The 20559-nt window shown below is 34.4% G+C and overlaps 1 protein-coding gene and 2 long non-coding RNA genes across 3 annotated transcripts in view; 1 reads left to right on the forward strand and 2 right to left on the reverse strand.

Annotated features, from left to right (window-relative positions):
* ppm1aa (protein phosphatase, Mg2+/Mn2+ dependent, 1Aa) overlaps nucleotides 1-20559 on the forward strand; it is a 56759-nt gene that overhangs the window by 24044 nt on the left and 12156 nt on the right. The gene's annotated exons all lie outside the window — the stretch shown is intronic.
* On the reverse strand, nucleotides 644-19331 carry LOC114133825 (uncharacterized). Its single transcript, XR_003593284.1, has 3 exons — nucleotides 19318-19331; nucleotides 15973-15975; nucleotides 644-1415 (listed from the first exon to the last, which is right to left on the reverse strand). It is a non-coding gene; the product is annotated as an uncharacterized LOC114133825 (long non-coding RNA).
* LOC114133824 (uncharacterized) lies at nucleotides 4590-6552 on the reverse strand. The gene is made up of 2 exons (XR_003593283.1): nucleotides 5289-6552; nucleotides 4590-4983 (listed from the first exon to the last, which is right to left on the reverse strand). It is a non-coding gene; the product is annotated as an uncharacterized LOC114133824 (long non-coding RNA).

A 20559-nucleotide genomic window follows, 5' to 3' on the forward strand; every position in this document is an offset into this window, starting at 1 on the left:
GGCAGGCACTTAATAGATCATGTGTAATTTGAATTGTTGTGCTTCCTGTGATAAATTGATCGGCGTGAGTTATATTTACACCCTGATCTGGCGAATAAATGCGCAGCGGCTAGACGCAACTTGAATGTTGTCACATGAAGTGTTTAAAAAAAAACATCTTGAATTTTTTTGCTTTCAGTGAAATTCAGATGCATCAATTGAAAGAAACATCCAGGCACCGCAAAAATACAAAATCTTAGCAATAATTTTGGTCTATTTTCCAGTGCTAATATCTTAATACAGTTGAAATAAGACAAAAAAAAAACGTACAAATAACTTTTTAGCAAGACATAAGAATTTATTTTAAGACCGTAATTTCTTAACATTGATTTAAAAAAAACAAAAGTACCGGATTCACTGGCAGATTTTTACTAAAATGACGAGAATAAATTCAGAATATTTCCAGGATAAAGTGGTAATATTCTGACTTTATTCTTGTATTATGATTTTATTGGTTTTTATTTTGTTAATATGCCCCTAATACTTTGTTGCAGATTTTTAAAAATAAATAATCTACCAGTGGAATTAGTACATTTTCAACAATATCAAAGAATAATTGACTTAAAACAATCTCCTATATAGTTCTAAAAAGTTACTTGTAAGTTAGTTTTGTCTTATTTCAAGTGTACTAAGATATTTGCACCAGAAATTAAACCAAAGACCAGAGTTTCCATTTTTGGTTTCACCTCTTCAAACCAAACTGGACTTTCTGGGTAAATGAGTTAGAGTTTAATTAAAGCAACTAAACAAACAAAAACCTAAAAATTTCCTGACTCTAGATTTGAGGACACGCAAACATTGACCCTGTTTCTTGTGGTTTTTTTCTTGACAACAGTTTTCCTTCCACTCAACTTTCCAAATAATATATTTAGATACAGCCACTTGATGATTCTGTGTATTGTTCAAATTTTCCATTAGCTGTAAGCTATAATCATAAATATGAACAGAAATAGATCCTGTAACGAATCCACATATGGGTTTCACCGTAGTGAATTCCTGACATAAATAAAAATTTGATGATATTTTAATTTACCGAGATGCAGCTGTATGTGCCAGAGGGGGGCAGTGTTAATAGTTAATAGCTGTGAGTGACTTGAAACAGCTGAATCACTCAGTGTGACTAATGCATATCTGAGAGTGGAGTGGATTCAAAATGTTGACATATTAATCATCTAAAAGTTGGTACTCTGATAGTGCTGCACTGCAAAAACACCAAACCTTACCAAGTAGTTTTGGTCTAATTTTTAATGCAAATATCCTAGTATACTTGAAATGAGACAAAACTAACTTACAAGTAACTTTTTAGCAATAAATGTTTTATGTCAGTAATTCCTTAATATTGTTGAAATAGTGCTAGTTTCACTAGCAGATTTTTTCTTAACATTTTTTCCATGTCAAATGAATAAATCTACCAATGAAACTAGTACTAATTTTTAACTGTTTATTTTCAAAGACAAAGGTAATATGTGTTTACCAATACTTTTGGTAAAAAGGGTTTTTTAAGCAAAAACTCTTTTTTTTTGGAAGAAGTGAGCATTTATTTAGTCATTCCCCTTATCTCAATTGAATGTATTACCTACCAACTGTAATTAAATAAAATATGTTTTGTTTCATATTCCTGTTCATTTTACTGTACCTCAAAATAAATTAAGAATTACTGACTTAAAAGAAGCTTCTATATATATTTATTTTTGTCTCGTTTCAACGGTGCAAACATGTTTGGACAAGAAACCAAACAAAAATACTTGGTAAGATTTTGTATTTTGTCAGTATGATCCATTTACTTCTTGAGTCCAGGATTTAAAGCTAATTTAAATGTGACAGAATGACAGTTTTCACCTAAAACAAGCCGTGTAAAGCCGTTTGCATGCCTCAGTGAAGCATCTGCATGTCAGAACTGAATGTGACTCATTAGATCCGGGGCCACCTGTGCATCCATAATGACTCACGCTGCCCTCATGTTTCCCGCACATCAAACTGCGAGGCCGGCGTCGAATGGGAGCCGGCTCGTCATCTGCCTGCCTTTGTTGAGCGCATGTCATGCTCTGATACTCATGGCGGAAAAAACCCCATCTGAGCCTGACTAATGCAGCCGTGCAGACGCGGCAGTAGGAGGTGGGGGCTCGCTGGTGCACGGTCTCGACACCGAGGTCACTGAGCTCCACATTCGTTAATTTGCCTCAGAGAACATCAGGAGACGGATCCTGTTCTCCTCGGTGAAGATGATGGATTTGTTTCATTGGGAGAAGGGTTAAAAGTTATCGATTATTGTTACGTTTACTTGAGTAACTCTTTTGAAAAAATTTACTTTTAGGTGTATTTTTACTTTTACTTGGGTGATTTTATTATGAAGTATTTCTACTCAAATTTCTGGATTTTCGACCCACTGAATGAAAAATCATGTTTTGACCTAAATTTGTTAAAATGTCATAAATTTTATATTGAAAGAAACTGATTTGGAAAAATGTTCTTTTGCCTGATATTGCTTATTTTCTGTTATATGAATTATTGTAATTTTTATCCTTAAAATACCAAAGATTTCACTTAATTTAATATTTTGGTCCATCTGATGATGTCATTTTTAAATATTAAATGATTGATAATTTGATCAGTTACTCGGTACTTGAGTACTTTTTACCAAATAGTTTTTTACACTTGAATAATTTCTTGGATGGCTACTTTTTACTCTTACTAATATTAAAAATATGTTGACGTAGTGTTATTCTTACCTGAGTACCATTTTTGATGCTCTACCCACCTCTGCTCATGAGTTCATCTAAAGTTGATTAATTTTGTCAATCGTCTAAGCCGCCATTTTCTTAAAAACCTGAGTTTTCTTGTCTTTGCCACTACATAAAGGGCTAATTTTTCATTTTGTGCTGAATAAAAAAAACATTTTTTTGTATCAGCTGTGTTAAATACTCTCAATAAGCAGAAAATTGTGTTTTCTGTTGAAACAGATGTTATTTGTTAATCAATCAGAACTAATTTTAATCGAATCAACTGGGTATTGAAGCATCCCTATTTCGGGGTTGAGTTGAAAAAGGTGGAGAATCTGTTTTTCAGCTGTGCTTTTTGTACTTCCCCAAATCCAGGTCAAGTTGTCGTGTCTCTCATTTAAAGCTCGCTCACCATGCTTCCCTTCTCTGTTTCCTCTTGCTCTGAGTGCTCTTGTTGCCGGAGGTCAGTTTGTCACAGAGAACACAAGCTTTTCTCACTTGAACGCAGCGATTGTGTGATTGGTGTGTACAAACAATCATATCAAGCCGGCCTGACATGCTCCCTCCCTTCCCTTCCCACTGATATGAAATATTTGTCCCTGCTGCTCTCCAGCACTGGCTGCAGCCGAGCCCCTCCACAGCATGAGATGGGTTACACAAGCTGCTGCCCTGGGAATCCCTGTCCAGCTCATTATCCTGCAGCCCTGAGACACAAAGCTCATTGTAAATTAGGACATCAAATGATGCAAGCTCGTTAAAGGGCCACAGATTCGCTCATTAGCATCAGCACCTTCGCTTGTTAGAGCCTGCATCAGCATTCAGTCACACCATCCGTGTCATTCCTCTGCACTGACTCAAAGATTTAGGATTAATGTCAGCTGTAGCCAGCGGCTCGGCGCTGCTGAGGTTCAGATATGGGGCTGATTGATCAGCTGTGGCGGGAAGCTGTGGAAGTTGTTGACAGCTGCCCACTATATCCGCCTCTTTTTCTCCCTTTATATTTCATTGTGTGGAAAGGAGAGAAGAAACGAGCTCAGAATAACTCACTGGTTGTCCGAACTTCCAGGGAGCAAAAACATTAAAGACGGACATTAAAATGCACACGTTGCTTTTATCTACATTCATAGGATGTCACTAGCTTCAGTATTATTATTGTTTTTAATAAAAGTTACATACAGAGATGAGTAGATTAGCCAAAAAATGCACTCAAGTATACGGAAAAGGACTAGGGTCACTGAAAAAAAGTATTCTGATTTTAATCTGAGAATTCAGAGAATACTGAAAAAAATACTGAGATTATAATCATAAAATTTGATTCAATATTTTAAAATGTAGTCAAAATGTTGATTTATTTCAGTAATTACATTTTAGAAAATGAAACTTATATGGGTGTAGCCAAAAATTGAGGATTAGAACCATTGAAAAAAAAAAAAAATCTGGCTTTTATCTCAGAATTCAGATTTTTTTTTTTAAATTCTGAATTTTTTCTCAGAATTTTGACTTTAATTTTAGAATTCAGATTTTTTCCCTCAGATTTGTGATATTAGTCTCAGAATTATTACTTTTTCCCCCCCTCATTCTGATTTTTTGTTTTCTCCTCATAATTTTCACTTTTTTTCTCAAATAAAAGTACAAATTCGGAGAAAAAGTCAGGATTCTGAGATTATAATCATAAGATCTGATTCAATATTTAAAAATGTAATCAAAATGTTGATTTATTTTAGTAATTAAACTTTTAAAACTTATACATAGTTGTGTAGAGTTCCCAAAAACTGTACTCAAGTATACAGACGACACTGAAAAAACAAAACAAACAAAAAATTCTAACTCTCATAATTCTGACTTTGGTTTTTGCACATGTGCTCCAATCGCTGCCATTATCCCTGTTGCATGTGCAACTTTTTCCCTTCCAGTCAACTTTCCAGGAGGCCCTTTGCGCTTCTTTAGCGCTGAGTTTTTGTTGTTTAGCCTCCTCTTTCTGCACGACAACTGGCCTCATTTTACTTCTTTGATCAGATCTGTGAGGAAAGGTCTTCACCGTGACTCTGTATTTAGCTGACGTTGTGCAGATGATATTCCTGCAATTATCCAAACATGCAATGCTGATGACCCAGAGGTCCTCGGATCAAAAGTCTGCGTTTTTAATCACATGTCCTTTAAAGTAAACGATCCTTTTCTACTCAGTAAGCTTTTGAAATGCCCCATAAATCACTCTGTAATGAATCTATAGACAAGTTTCACTTTTTGGGCTGAAATAAATTTACCTTTTGAGGATTTTCTAATTTGTTTAGCTTCACCTTTGATGGTAGCCTTTAAAGCTACTCATTTCGTCACATTTTGTTACAATAGATATTAGATATAGTTATTTCCAGTGTATTGGGAAAGATACGTTTAGTTCTGACATGGTTCCTGTTCCAGCTACTCATCAATAAAATACTAAGAAGAATAAAAAATGGCTTATTTAGCATTTAACATGTTTCTTGAATCATATTGGGGTTTTAGTCTTTTAAGTGCCTTTAAATTCTGCACTTTTGATCATTTATTGTTTTATAGTCTGTTCTCTTAGATGCGTTCTTCTTTAAAAATGAAGTAAGAACTTATTCACTGCAAAAACACAAAATCTTACCAAGTGTTTTCTTTGTTTAGTTTCTATTGCAAATATCTTACTTAATGCACTTAGAATAAGACAAGTAAATTCTTAGCAAGGAGCTTGTTTTAAGTCAATAATTCTGCAATATTAATGAAAAAAATGTTTTGAACCACTGGCAGATTACGTCATTTAAAACATGGGAAAAATGTTTTGTTTAAGTGGAACTAGAACTTTTTCATCAATATTAAAGAACGACTGACTTAAAACAAGCTCCTATATCTCGCTGAAAAGTTATTTGTAAGTTAGTTTTCTTATTTCAAGTGTACAAAGATTTCTGCACTAAACTAGACCAAAAATACTTGGTAAGATTTTGTGGTTTTGCAGTGTTTACCTGAAGTTGTCAGTGTTTTGCATTGTTAATAAAATGAAGCATTCTGCAAAAGCTCAGAGAAACAGTTGCACACATTCATACCAGTTTAGGAGATGATTTAACGTAACAGTTTTTGTGTTTGTGGGAGGAAGCTGCAGTCTCAGGAGAGAGCGTGCTAACTCCTTGCAGAACAAACCCGAACCAAAATTTTAATCCTGGACCTTCTTGCTGCAAGGCAGCAGTACCAACATGCAGCCATTGTAGTTCTTTATCACAATTAAAACCAAAAACCATTAGAATGTCTGTGTATACATAAACAAATCCTGAATGTTTTCTCACATCAATCAGTGACTCAATTTAAAGTTTAGATGCCTCTGAATGAATTTGTGTGCATTTCTTTTCACTTTCCCTGTTGTCTTCTGTCAATCCATAATTGTTTTCATTTTGTCTTAAAATCATGATACATTCTTTAGCTTGTTTCCTTCATAAACTTTTCTAACATGCTTATCTCTCATTGGTTTGCTGTGACATGGACTCTGTGGGTCCTTAAACCACTAATACTTTTAATTAAACCCCACAGAGTCTCAGGATGCTACTCCTGAGTTTATGCACTGCAAAAACCCAAAATCTTACCAAGTATTTTTGGTGTAATTTCTAGTACAAATATCTTAATACACTTGAACAGAGCTGTTTTAAGGTAAATTATACTTTAATACTGATTAGTAAGTATTAGTTCCACTGGCTCATTATTTTACATCTTGTTTTAAGTGAAATAATCCGCCAGAGCAGACCCACTGAAAACCAAATATTGATTTCTGAACTCTACCTGAGTTAAAACATTAGTATTGTTGTTTCTAAATGAGTATAAATTTGTTTTCTTTGCATTATTTCCGGTCTGAAAGCTCTGCATCGTTTGTTATTTTGACCATTTCTCATTTTCTGCAAATAAATACAAATTTTTTGCCTGGAGTCTAGTATTCCAGGCAATACTAAAGTTCATAGAATAAAATAACAATGTTCATTTCACTCAATCATAAACCTATAAAAAGTAAAATCAGAGAAACTGATCAGTTTAATTGGTCTCTTAATTTTTTCCACAGGTGTATATCTTATTTGTAAGGTAGTTTAAGTGTGCTAAGATCTTTTTACTTGAAACTAGACCAAAATGCTTGGTAAAGTTTTGTTTTTGCAGTGCAGAACCCAAATACTAATTTTCTACACTGCAAAAACAAACTCAACTGTTGATTATTTCACTTATAAGAAGAATTTCTTTCAGGTGTTATAAGTGAAATAACCTGCTAACGGAACTAGCAGTCATCAATATTGAGGAATTATTGACTTAAAACAAGCTCCTATCTTGCTGAAAATGTACTTGTAAGTTAGTTGAAGTGTACTAAGATTTAGTGTTTTTGCAGTGTACAGATCCTACTCATTTCCTCTGCATGCAGTCTGAGCGCCGCTGCATGCAAATACTTTGCGATTGAGTCGTTGCTCCTGCATGATGCCTTCCCTTCCTCCATCTCTGTCGACACTTCAGCTCATCTTCACCTGCTCTTCTCCCCCTCAGGACCCTGGCATCCTCTTCTTCCGTGGTTTCAGCTAAAACGGGAGATAATATCACAAAAATTTAAGCAAGCATTTGCTGCTTTAACAAAGTTAGACACAATTCTGGTCAGAATTTCCATACACTCCTCATTCATATTAATGTTTTGTTTATTTTGATTTTTTTAATTAGCTGTTCTTTAATCAAGTTACTGGTGCACAAAGTTGAATTTATTGTGAATTTTCTCTAATCCACACAGGTTCAAACAGCATGATGTTTCAGTTTATCAAAAACTTTCTAATATTCGATAAAAACAAACCCATAGGAAAATATCTTAATAAATAATCTGCCTGTGGAACTAGCACTTTTTCATCAATGTCAAAGAATAATAGACTTAAACAAGCTCCTTTATGTTGAGGAAAACTTATTTCTAAGTTAGTTTTGTCTTATTTTAAGTGCAATAAGATATTTGTACTAGAAATTAGACAAAAATAGTCGGTAAATTAGTGCAGCGTTAATTGACTCTTTTATTTATTTTTTTACCCCTCCAGGGTTTTTTTTGTGGGCTCTGGTGTCCCTTATATGATAGTAGGCTGACAGGAAACGGGGAAGACATGCGGCAAATGTCGTCGGGTCCAGGAGTCGAACCCGCGACGGCCGCGTCGAGGACTCAAGGCCTCCAAATACGGGTCGCGCTAACCGCTACGCCATCACGGCACGCCTCGCGTTAATTGACTCTTTGTGGGTTGGAAGAAATCCACAATAAATGTAAACTTTGCACAGAAACACAACAGTTACATTCAGAAGGGTTTTAATAGATGCTTAAAATCCTCAAATTAATGATATAAATTTCCATGAGGAGTGTGTGTAAAGCCCCTGGCTCTAACAGTACTTCAGTGTATCGTCTACTGTGTGTTGCTTGCAACAACATGCAGCTTTGATGGGATAAATTAGCTGCTACGCATTTAGCTTAATTTCAAAATGGGGTTTTTAAAACCTTAGTGTTACTAAGCAAAAGCTCAGAAAGAGTTGAGTTGTTTTTGGTTGAATCAGCTGAGCAAAGGTGTCCAAAAGATTTCTGAAAGACGCAGCCGTTTTACTTTAGCAGAGCCTGAAAAATACTGATGAAATATGGAGTTTCAGGCCACTAAACAGGAAGAAGCTCAGTTTAATATTCCTGACCAGCTCTGGTCAACAAACAGGAGCATTTTCTGCAAAGCAGAGTTCAAACTTGAAGTGTTAAACATCGTCCATAGAAAGAGAAGGACAACGAGAGGCAGGTTAAATACATTATTTCTATTTTCCAGGCTCAAACTGCTGAAGGCCCAGGATTAACTAAGTAAAGACAACAAATATTTTAATTTGCTGTTACCCCAGTTGCACATTAGAATACTCAATAATTAAAAGTGTCATTTTGCCCATGTTTTGATCTTTTTGCTGTTTTTGTTGCCAGTGTTGTTCTTGTTAGCTTAAAGCCAAAACTACAGTTGAAACCAAATATTTACATTCGCAGACTGAAAGTTTTCTACGTCCAGTAAATAAATTTGACTAAATATTAAATAAATAATTGCTAAACAGATAAAAAAAAAAAAGTACATGAGTTTTTTAAAATTACTTTCTTAAAATTTGGAAGGTTTCATGACTAATTTTTGGCTGTAAATTCAGTACCTGAAGGCGCCGTGTTCATCTGTTCATACAATCCTGGTCTGCCTAAAACCCCCGGGCTCGGTTCGGTTGAAGTGAACTCTGGTGCGGTTTGAATTCAAATGTGGACACCAAGCGGAACAGAGACTGCTCTAAAACCAGGAAATGGAGTACAGCACAAGGTATTCTGGGTAAATACAAACAAAACAAAGCTAGTGCTAGTGGGAGACATTGCTCGTACTTTTTACCAAAAACAAAAGAGAAATTCTGTAACCTCTAAAATCTGACGCCTCTCTGTTTTGCTTACCTTTGGCGAAGAAGGAAGCTGCGCTCATGTCTTCTTCAGAGTTCTTTTCCTTCAGTGGTTCTTGGTGCAGCGCCACAACAGGGGAGGAGGGGAACTGATTTTTCGTTTAGCTTGAATCATTTGACTTGGTGCGGTTTGAAAGCGAATCGCACCAGCTGAAAACCAAACAAATGTTGAAACTTTGGTTCCCAATCAAACCGAGTGTAATGGACTATCAGATGTGAAATCACAAAATGTTTGGTTACAATCACCATTGTTACGTTTCCATCCCTCATTACTGTTAAGTAATTTTGGTGATTGGGACTCATAAGCCTGATTTAATGTGACACGGTGAGATAAGTGTCTTTATATAAAATCTGGTTTCAACTGTAAATATTTTCCTCTTGGGTTTAACTCAAACACTGTATGTAAATTATGAAGGACTAATATCAACAGCACTTTTATTTCTTCCTGCCATATTCCACTGGACCACTTTAAGAACATTGCTGTTGCCTCTGTCACAGTATTTCCACCGTGTGTGTGTGTGTGTGTGTGATGATAAATTACAAGAGGTTTTACATGTAAGGAGACTTTAGGTCAGCCTTTAAATGTGTCTCGATGCCAGGACGTTTGATGGAAGAAGAGTCAGGTTTACGTTTTTCTTGGTCCATCCTTCGATTCTTTGGTGCTTCACAGACTGGTGAGAAAGTTTTCAAAGAAGAAAGCAGGTGCTTGTTTTTCCAGTTTATTTGTTTTTTTGACCATGTTTGTTTGTAACCGCATCAGCTCTGCACTGCAAAAACACAAAATCTTACCCTGTATTTCTGTCTAGTTCCTGGTACTCTTGAAATAAGACAAACTAACTTACCAGTAACTTTTCAGCAAGACAAAGGAGCTTGTTTTAAGTCATTAATTACTTACTATTGATGAAGAAGTACGAAAAGTATTTATACTGGCAGATTATGTCACTTATAACAGAGGAAAATATTTTGAAATAAGTGAAATAATCGGCCAGTGGAAGTTGTATGTTTAATCGTTATTAAATAATTATTTAGATTATTATATATAAAACAAACTGCTATTTCTTGATGAAAAGTTACGTGTAAGTTAGTTTTGTCATATTTTAAGTGTACTAACACTGCAAAAACACAAAATCTTGCCAAGTATTTCTAGTCTTGTTTCGATTGCAAATATATTAGTACACTTGAAAACTAACTTACTATTTACTTATCAGTAAAGGAGCTTGTTTTAAGTAAATAATTAATGTTGACATAAAAGTGCTTGTTCAACCTTTTCATTTATAACAAGATATTTTATAAAACGTATTGATGAACATTTTCATCAATATCAAGGAATTATTTACGTAAAATAAGCTTCTATATCTTATTATAAGTTGACTTAGTTCAAGTATACTGAGGTATTTACTCTAGATACTAGACTAAAAATACTTTGTTAAATTTGGTGTTTTGCAGTGAAAATATTTTCTCCAGAAATTAGATCAAAATACTTGTTAATATTGTGTTTTTGCAGTTTTTATGTTGTAACACTGTACTGTATATCTCCAGACCACGTTCATGTTCCCAGGGGAACTAATAGGATCAACTCTTGTGTCGAAACAACTGACCTTTTTTTGTGTTGAAATTTGTTTCCAAGAATAAAAGCTCCAAGCACTCAACCACATGTGGCAATAAGTGGTTGAAGCCTGAGCAATTATCAACCATTGTGTCTGTTCTCTGACTTCACACAACAGCCATCGTCCTCATTTAGCGCATCGCAATTTACTGCATAAAGCAGAACAGACCAACTGAGCTGAGCAGTTTCTCTGTTTCTGTTGAGCTGAACTGAATATTAGTTTGCAGCCAGTGAAAAATTTTCAAAACATGCGGAAACATCCAACATCAGGGGTGTCCAAAGTGTGGCTCGGGGGCTGTTTGTGGCCCTTGGAATAATTATGTGTGGCCGCCGATCACAAATCTGTGACACGATGATGCTTTTAGGACACAGGTGTCAAACTCCAGTCCTCAAGGGTCACTGTCCTGCAGTTTTTAGATGAGCCACAGGTACAAAACTCTGGAATGAAGTGGTTTAATTACCTCCTCCTTGTGTAGATCAGTTCTCCAGAGCCTTAATGACCTAATTATTTTATTCAGGTGCTGCAGCAGAGGCACATCTAAAGGTTGCAGGACAGCGGCCCTCGAGGGCTGGAGTTTGACACACCTGTTTTAGGACAGATTTGAACCAACAAATTAATCTACTGTCTTCAAAAGGTTTTTCTTTTATTTAATTTTACGCTTAAGGTCACACACATCTAATAGCTTTTTACTGAAAGCTTATGTTGGTAGATTGCAGTTGGCTAAATGCAGAAAAAAATAGTTTTTGTTGATGCTGGAAATGGATTAAATGGTCAAACCAAAAAAGAAAATTTTTACACCTCCAAAATGCTTTTTGAATTAGTTTCACCTTGACTCATTACAATATTGCATGTTAAATTAATTGCTTAGCAGGTAAAAAACACAACATAATTATTTTACATTTAAGTTGGAAATAATAAAACTTTTGCCTCCTGAACAACCAAAAGTTTTGAATTTTGGCAAAAAGTTTTGACATCATTTGTTGGCGTGTCTCCAGCATGGTCCGTGCAAAAACCAAAACAAATTGTGACTTTTCCTCAAATGTATTTAAATGGATTGTCAGATTACATGTACATGTGGATTTCTTTTCAACCTGGGGATGAAAATAATCTGTAATTTTAAGTGTTTTTCATAAATTTATAGTTAAAAACATTTAATCTATGATATTTTTTCTTTAAAAAGCAGTTTTATACCATAAAAAATAAAGTCTGTCAGTATAAAGTGAGTTCTGCTCAGCAGGAGAGTTGACAGTACCAGAAATGTAAACCTCTGCTGAATGAAAATGTTAGAAGCAGACACTCTTAAAGGTGCAGGCACCCCTATTATAATGCCGAGTTTTCCTGATATAAAACTTGAGAGCCTGAAAAACTCACTTTGACCTTTTATTACCTATATATGCGACATTTATCCTGTTGAAATCAACTGGAAAATAAACTTAACAGATTGTTAGAAAAGCGGCTGGATTAAACAGAAAGTTAAAGAAAGAGATGAGCTGGGAAAACAACCAAAACTGAACAGGTACAAACACAGGAAGAGGCTTTTATAATCTGTAATCCACTATAATCTTATATTTTGTTTTCCCTTTTTTTTAAACTGCTGTTTACATTTATGTTTTGTAGAAACCCCTTGAAAAGAACAAATAAATAAATATGCTAGACACTCAAATTAACAGTGTTAGAAACAGACATGCACTTAAAAACATCAACAAAATGACAATAGAAAATACCTAAAGATATGTCAGTTTCTGGGTTTAAATGTTTTATTGGTTTTACATTTCAATTATAATCATCAAAATGTGGAAACGAAGGACAGAAACCATGTTGTGAGAACTGATTTCTATAAGATAATGACAGAGAAAAATATTTAATGCAAAATAAGTGATAAAAATTTACCAAATTTAAAATGACTAATCTAATTTAACACAGGTCCAGGAAATTGGTGCTTGTAGTTACACAAAGAGTGGAATGAGGATTACATAAATGCAGCGATTGTGTCTCAAGAAATACAAGAAAAAATGCTCTGGAGTGGCCTAGTCAAAGTTTTTGTCATCAATTTCAAGGATTTACTGACTTAAACAAGCTCCATTTTGATGCTAAAAAGTTACTTGTAAGTTAGTTTTGTCTTATTTCAAGTGAACTGAGATATTTGCAGTAGGAACTAGACTAAAAGTAACTGGTAATGTTTTGAGTTTTTGCAGTGTGCAGCAGCCATTAAAACATCCTGTGACTTTCCTTCCTCAAAAAAAAAAAAAAAAAACAGGAATCATTTTGTTTGGAAGAAGTGATGATTACGGTAATTTGTCGTCTTTTTTTTCCGTGAAAAGGAGCTCCCCATTCAGAGCGAAGGAAACGGCGGCTGAATAAAGCCCGGCGTTATCTCCCAGTCTGCACGCAAACACAATTCAGCAACAGGTGTGGGAGGAAATATTTTTTCTCTCCTGCAGAAAGATGCTGCGTTTGGAGTGTGGCGTGAGTGTAAGGGAACAAAAGTCATTCAGCCTGCAGGAGGATTTCCTTTGGGAGGACAGAGACACAGCTGGTTGTGCAAAAGCATTTCCACAGCTGAATTAATTGGACTTCTCCAGCCCTTCAAAAGCCTATTTAACCACAGAGAAATGATTAGTAAAGCTTAAAGTCAGCTGTAAGAAAAGGACCAGTGTGAATTCATTTCTGGTTGACATTCACCTTTGCAGCCTGTTTTTATGTAGGAAGTCCATTTTGACTTCTGAAAACAGCACTTTGCCCATTGTGAGCGGCTCAACTTGCCTTTTACAATGAGCACAAAGGGGAAAACGCTAAAGTACTGCCTATGCGCCGATAAGTATTCATGTGGAATCTTAAAATGTACTTTAAGGAAAGATTAAAGTTGCAGCTTTGTCTTGCTTGTGTGACTGGAATTAAGGGGAGATAATAGGGCAGGCGCGGGCATATTAGCGGCGCGTTGATTTGTAATGGTTTTCCTCTAATCTCTTTGATACCTTTCATTTCAGAGTTGGGATGCTTGGCCTTGCCATCAGCAATATTTTATATATCTTTTTAACATCGCGCTTCAATCCCCCCTGAAGGATGTTTTATGTAAAACATGCTTTTTGTGCCCTGGGAAGACATTTAATCAAGATTAACCTTGGTATTTTAGTAGCCAATGGTCTAGCGTTGTGAGGTTTCATAATGGAAGACAATTATAGGCCTACTTTCGCTGCAGAGGGTCGGCTTAATGGAGAGAAACATTTATTTATAGAGAGACATTTTGGGATGGAATGTTTAAAAGGATTTTAGGAAAAAATTTGGGTTTTTACTTTCAGATGTGAGCTTTAAGTTAACAAAACAATACCTCCAAGAATAAAGATTCAATAAAACATCAGGGTTATCTGCAGTGAATTATTTTATCTATATGTAAACATGTAGATATATAGCTATAGTTAGGTGTAGATATCTAGACATATAGAGATATATGGATATAAATATATACACTTCAAAAACACAAAATCTTACCAAGTATTTTGAAATAGTTTCTTGTGCAAACATCTTAGTTCACTTGAAATCAGACAAAACTAACTTACAAGTAACTTTTCATAAAGATGTAAGAGCTTAATGTAAGTAAATAATTCCTGAAGCAGATTATTTCTCTTATAAAAATACATTATTTCCATTTTACAAGTGAAATAATCTGCCAGTGGAAGTTTTACTTTTTCCTTAATATTAAGAGATTATTGACTTAAGCTCTTATTTGTTGATGAAAAGTTACTTGAGTTTGTTTTGTCGTATTTGGTGCTGAATGAAACTCGTTACATTTACTTGAGCAACTTTTTTGAAAAAAATTATTTTCAGGAGTATTTTTACTTTTACTTGAGTAATCTTATGAAGTGGGCTGCACAGTGGGTAGAGCTGTTGCCTTGCAACAAGAAGGTCCTGGGTTCGATTCCCAGCCCGGGGTCTTTCTGCATGGATTTTTCATGTTCTCCCTGTACATGCGTGGGTTCTTTCTGGGTACTCCGGCTTCCTCCCACAGTCCAAAAACATGACTGTCAGGTTAATTGGTCTCTCTAAATTCTCCCTAGGTGTGTGTGTGTGTGCGCATGGTTGTGGGACCTGTTTGTTTCTGTGTTGCCCTGCAACAGACTGGCGACCTGTCCAGGGTGACCCCGCCGGAACGTTAGCTGGAGAGGCACCGGCACCTCCCGACCCCTCGGATGGATGGATGGATGGATGGATGATCTTATGAAGTATTTTTACTCTTACTTGAGTAAAATTTCTGAATCTTCTACCCACTGAATAAAAAACAAACATGTTTTAACCAAAAATTCACCAGACACAGACCTGCAGTTTTGTTAAAGTTTCATAAGTTATTTTATTAAAAGAAACTGATTTGGAAATAATTTATTTACCCTCATTTTGTTAATTTTTGATACTTTTATCAATTTTTGTTCTTAAAATACCAAAATGTCAACTTAACTTTACATTTGGTCCATCTGACGATGAATGTAATTTTTACATATTAAATGATTAATAATTTGATCAATTACTCAGTACTTTTTACCAAATACTGTTTTACTCTTCCTTTGAATAATTTCTTGGCTACTTTTTACTTTTACTTGAGTGCAAATATGTTGAAGTAGTGCTACTTTTACTTCAGTACCATTTTTGGGTACTCTACCTGTGGTCGTATTTCAAGTATACTAAGATATTTTCTCTGTAAACGAGAGAAAAATACTTAGTAATATTTTGTGTTTTTGCAGTCTTGTTAAACTGAGCTGACTTAAAGCAAAAAGTTTTAATCTGATTTATTGTCAGACTAATAAATCAGGGGAAAACCAGATGAAGCATCTTTACTGTATGAACATATCTGGCTTTGTCGTAAACACTGGATGAAGCTTTTAACTTTTTCTACAACAGCTTCATTCTTGTGACCCAAACATGTTTGAACAGAATGATCTGTTTTTGTCCAGACCGCTTCAGCTTCCTCCAGAATAAATACTTAATCGGTCCTTATTGCGACCATTAGCCGGGTGGAAACGCGGCAGCAGGGGAGCGCTGCTCTTGTGAATGTTCATTCACGGTTTTCAGGCCGCGGCGCACTCAAGTAGCCCCGCATTGTCTGCGAGGAAAGTGCGGGGAAAATAGTTCCCCTGGGTGGTCCAACTCATTAATACCCTCTGCACTTCTTGATTTATGGCTCGCAGTTCAACTGCTGCCAATTATCATGAAAACACACAACAAGGAGGAGGAAAGAGGGGAAACACTGAGGGGGAGGAGAAGCTGGATGAAGCTGAAGGTAGGACATCAGAACCTGAACAAACTCCACGTTTATGGGCCTAACGTGAGTCAAAAGGCTTCATGCGAACTTTAACCTGCTAGCCTGGAAGCGAGCTAACAAATAAATTAAAGTTAGACCAGAATTTTCTTTATTATGAGATTTAAACACCAACAAGAGACTAAAATCTTTGTTCTCTGTTACATTAACCAGAGTTATATAACCAGAGTTGGGTAGTAACTAGTTACATTTACTCAATTACATTTACTTGAGTAACATTTTTTTGAAAATATGTCCTTTTAGGAATAATTTTACTACACTGCACTTTTTATTCTTGGGTAAAATTTCTGGAATTTCTACCCACTGAATGAAGAACAAAAATTCACCAGACAGACACGCCTGCAGTTTTTGTTAAAGTTTTGGAAATTTTTCATTGGAAGAAATTGATTTAGAAAAAAATTCTTTGGTCAGATTTTGTTATTTTTTGTTAAGTATATGAATTATTGTCATTTTGGTTCTTAAAATTCAAAAATTTCCACTTAGTTTTATATTTTTGATCAGTCTGATCATGTATTTTTTAAATATTAAATGATTGATAATTTGATCAGATACTCGGTACTTGAGTAGATTTTTTACTAAATTCTATTTTGTTTTTACTTGAGTAATTTTTTATGGCTACTTTTTACTTTTGAGTAAAAATATATTGAAGTAGCGCTACTTTTACAATTTTTGGGTACTCTACCTATAACAGTGACCTAAATTTAAAAAAAATTAATAAATAAAATCTATGTTAGGCCATTTACACTGCAAAAACACAAACTCTTACCAAGTATTTTTGTCTATTTCTAATTTACAAGTAACTTTTCAGCAAGATAGGAGCTTGTTTTAAGTAAATAATCCTTTAATATAGATTAAAAAATTCTAGTTTTATTGGCAAAATATTTCCCTTTTAGTAAGACATTTTTTCCATGTTATAAGTGAAAATCTATCAATAAAACTAGAACCTTTACATCAATATTAAGAAATTACTGACTTAAAACAAGCTGAAAAGTTACTTGTAAGTTAGTTTTGTCTTATTGCCAGTGAACTAAGACATTTGCACTACAAACTAGACCAGTGATACTTGGTAAGATTTGAGTTTTTGCAATGTAATATGAGCTAAACCTACTTATTATTCCAGCTGGCTGCATGTTCTCTTCTTCAAAGACCCTTCTTCTGTAAATTAATATAATGATTCATTTAAAATATCATAAAAGTTTATATTTCAGACATAAATCCTCCTTTGAGATGTTTTTTACTGGTATGAATTTGTTTTTGAAGCAGGTTTTGTCTCAGAATAAACCTTTGCAGTGTTAAAGGGAAAAATCGAATTATTTCATTTGGTGAAGCGAAAGTCGTTTGTAACCTTCAACTAATTTCCACATCAAAGAGTTTATTGTATCGTGAAACTGAGCTGGATGTTCACGCCTCGAAGCTCGGACCGCGTTTGCATCTCATCAAAAGCCGCCACAGAAATAATCTTTGTTTTTCTGCTCCTCTTAAGAGCAGAGAAATCAGTTCTTATGACAGCGGTGTCCGAACTTTCTGCCACATGGACAAAAAATGTAGACTCAAAAATCTTGGAGGGCCAAGAAGAAAAAAAAGCTCAAATCAAGCAAATAAAGTAGCCGATGCCATTGTAGGTTAAAAAAGAAGTAATTTCCAACAAAAACTCTGAATAAACTGAAAAAATTCCTAGAATTTTTCCAGAAATTCTGAAAAAATTGTGAAAAATGTTCTCAGTATTCAATTCATAATTCTGAGATTAAAGTCAGAATTCATTGTTGTTTTTTTTCAGTGGTCCTAATCCTCTACTGTATGTTTGAAATTCAGTCATTTCCAAGTTTTTTCTAGAAAACTTCTGGGCAGAAATTTACTACTACTATAATTTTGCATGTTTGCTGTATTGAAACCAAAACATTTAATTTTCTGTTTCTTTTGAGCTCTGTTGAATAAATTTACTTTCAATAATAAGAAGAGGATTTTGGTCACTTTTTTCCAAAACGTTTGCTGTATTTAGCCGAGTTTAATAAAGAATAAAAGCTGATTTTTGTGCAGAAAGGTGGCTTTTCAGTAGAAGTCTCTTGATTTTTCTTTCTGTTAAAACTTGGTTATAAAACACAAATACTTTGTGTTGCACTTTACATTTTCCTGTGTAAGAAAGTTATGCTGGTAACAATTTTGACCCTGATTACAAATTAAAAGTCTCCATTTGCATCTATGGGCTAAATTTGTATAAGTTTTTAATTGCGGATGGGGGCCGCACAAAATCAGTCCAAGGGCCACTAATGGCCCCCGGGCCGCACTTTGATCACCTTGGTCTTATGATGAAAGTACACGCTCTGTTCCTCAGAATAAAATTTATATTAAAAACTTGGGCGGACATGCAGTCGTCCTCACTTGTTGGCAGATTTGGAGCCTCATGGATGTGGAGCTGGAAGTTGTTGATCTTTGGAGGGAAGGGCGACGCCCAGACCCTCCAGTCTGACACCATCCGACATTTTACACCGTCGCAGCACAAACTGGGATGATACACTGCAAAAACACAAAATCTTATCCAGCATTTTTGTAGCTTCTATTGGAAATATCTCAGTACACCTTAAATAAGACAAAACTAATTTTACAAGTAACTTTTCAGTAAAATAAAGGAGCTTGTTTTAAGTCAATAATTTCTTGATATTGATGAAAAATTACTAGTTCCACTGGCACATTATTTCACTTATAATATAGGAAAAAATGTTATGTTATAAAAGAAAAAATCCGCAAGTGGAAGTGGTATTTTAAAAAAAATTTAATTAAGGGATTAATTACTTAAAACAATCTTTTTTATCTTGCTGAAAAGTTTCTTTTGTAAGTTAGTTTAAGTGTACTAAGATATTTGTACTAGAAACTAGACAAAAATTATTTTCAAGACTTTGGGGTTTTGCAGTGCAGGAACCAAATTGATCATTTTCTGCACTGTAAAAACACAAACTCTAGTTTCTTGTTCAAATATGTTATTACACTTAAAATAAGATAAAACTAACTCACAAGTAACCTTTTGGCAAGACATAAGAGCTTGTTTTAAGTCTATAATTCCTTAATATTACTGAAAAATACTACTTCCATTGGTAGATTATTTATTAAAATATATTCATCCATTCATTTAACTTATGGGAAATATATTATTGCACTTAAAAGAAAACAAGACTAACTTACAAGTAACTTTTAGCAAGACATAGGAGCTTGTTGTAAGTAAATAATTTCTTTATATTGATTGTAAAAAAAAAAAAAAAAAAAGTACCGTTTCAGTGAATAACTTTATTTATTGATTTCAACAGAATCCATTTTGCACCTCCTGATAAATCTTATAAAATACTTGGTGCAGATTAGCTGCAAATGACTCCAGAATTATGCTTAAAATTATTTTAAAACCTAAACTGCACAGTTGTGTTTTAAAATTAATTTGTTGTTTTTATAACCTTTAAACTGCTTTCTGAATTAGACTCGGTTTACGTCACATTTCTGTGTAGAAACTGAATGTTTCTTTGTTTTTTCTTGCAAAATGACCTTGACATGGCTTTCATTGTGAATTAGGGCTTTAGAAATTAAATTGAACTGAATATATGAATTTAATTAAACATTTATTTGTCTTCTCACCATTATATGGTTACAACTGAATCTTCTGCTCCAAACAGTAACTCCTCTGTTTTGTTTATGTCATTAACTGCTAATAAAACCAAAACCATATGTAATATATTAAAATCCTAAACTGCAAAACTTGCTTAAGATTTTAGCATTTTGTAAATATTTTCATATTTTCTCATCAGGAGTTTGTGAATTAAAATACAGCCCAGTGCATGTTTATCTTCAGTCTGGTAAAGATGTGTAAAAAAAACTTAAATTAAATAAATCTTTTTGCAGCAGCATCTACCTACTGGAAAAAAAAATCATATGAAGGGAAAGGGAAGAGTTACACATTATTTTTTACTTTAATGAATGTTTATACATTTTGGCTGCTCTTCAAAATGGGAAAGACAACACAAGATTAAAGAAAATGTGTTCAAAAAATGTCTTGCTATAAGTGAAATAACACATTGTAGCAAAAGGTGAATTTAGGAAGTTAAATTTGTGTTCCAATGAGGCAGATTAAAAGTACCTTTTGTAAATAACATTTAAACAGGTATTTAACATAACTTACATTATTAAAACAGTAATTTTTGTTGTTCTGATTTAAGAGCTGAATCTCAAATGTGATATTTTTATGAACTGTAAGGGGATAATCATTGTATTTAACATAAATAAAGACTTTAAAACATGAATTTAATGTATTTCACCTGGTGACTGATTCAGTAATATTATTTTTTACTGAATGTGATTGTATACAAGAAGATTTTACAATCCTACTAAACGGAATAAAAGTGACTCGAGAATGGAGCCCTGAGGAACCCCACAAATTAAGTTTACT

The sequence above is a fragment of the Xiphophorus couchianus genome, chromosome 19 (genome assembly GCF_001444195.1).
Source record: "Xiphophorus couchianus chromosome 19, X_couchianus-1.0, whole genome shotgun sequence".
Taxonomy (NCBI): Eukaryota; Metazoa; Chordata; class Actinopteri; order Cyprinodontiformes; family Poeciliidae; genus Xiphophorus; species Xiphophorus couchianus.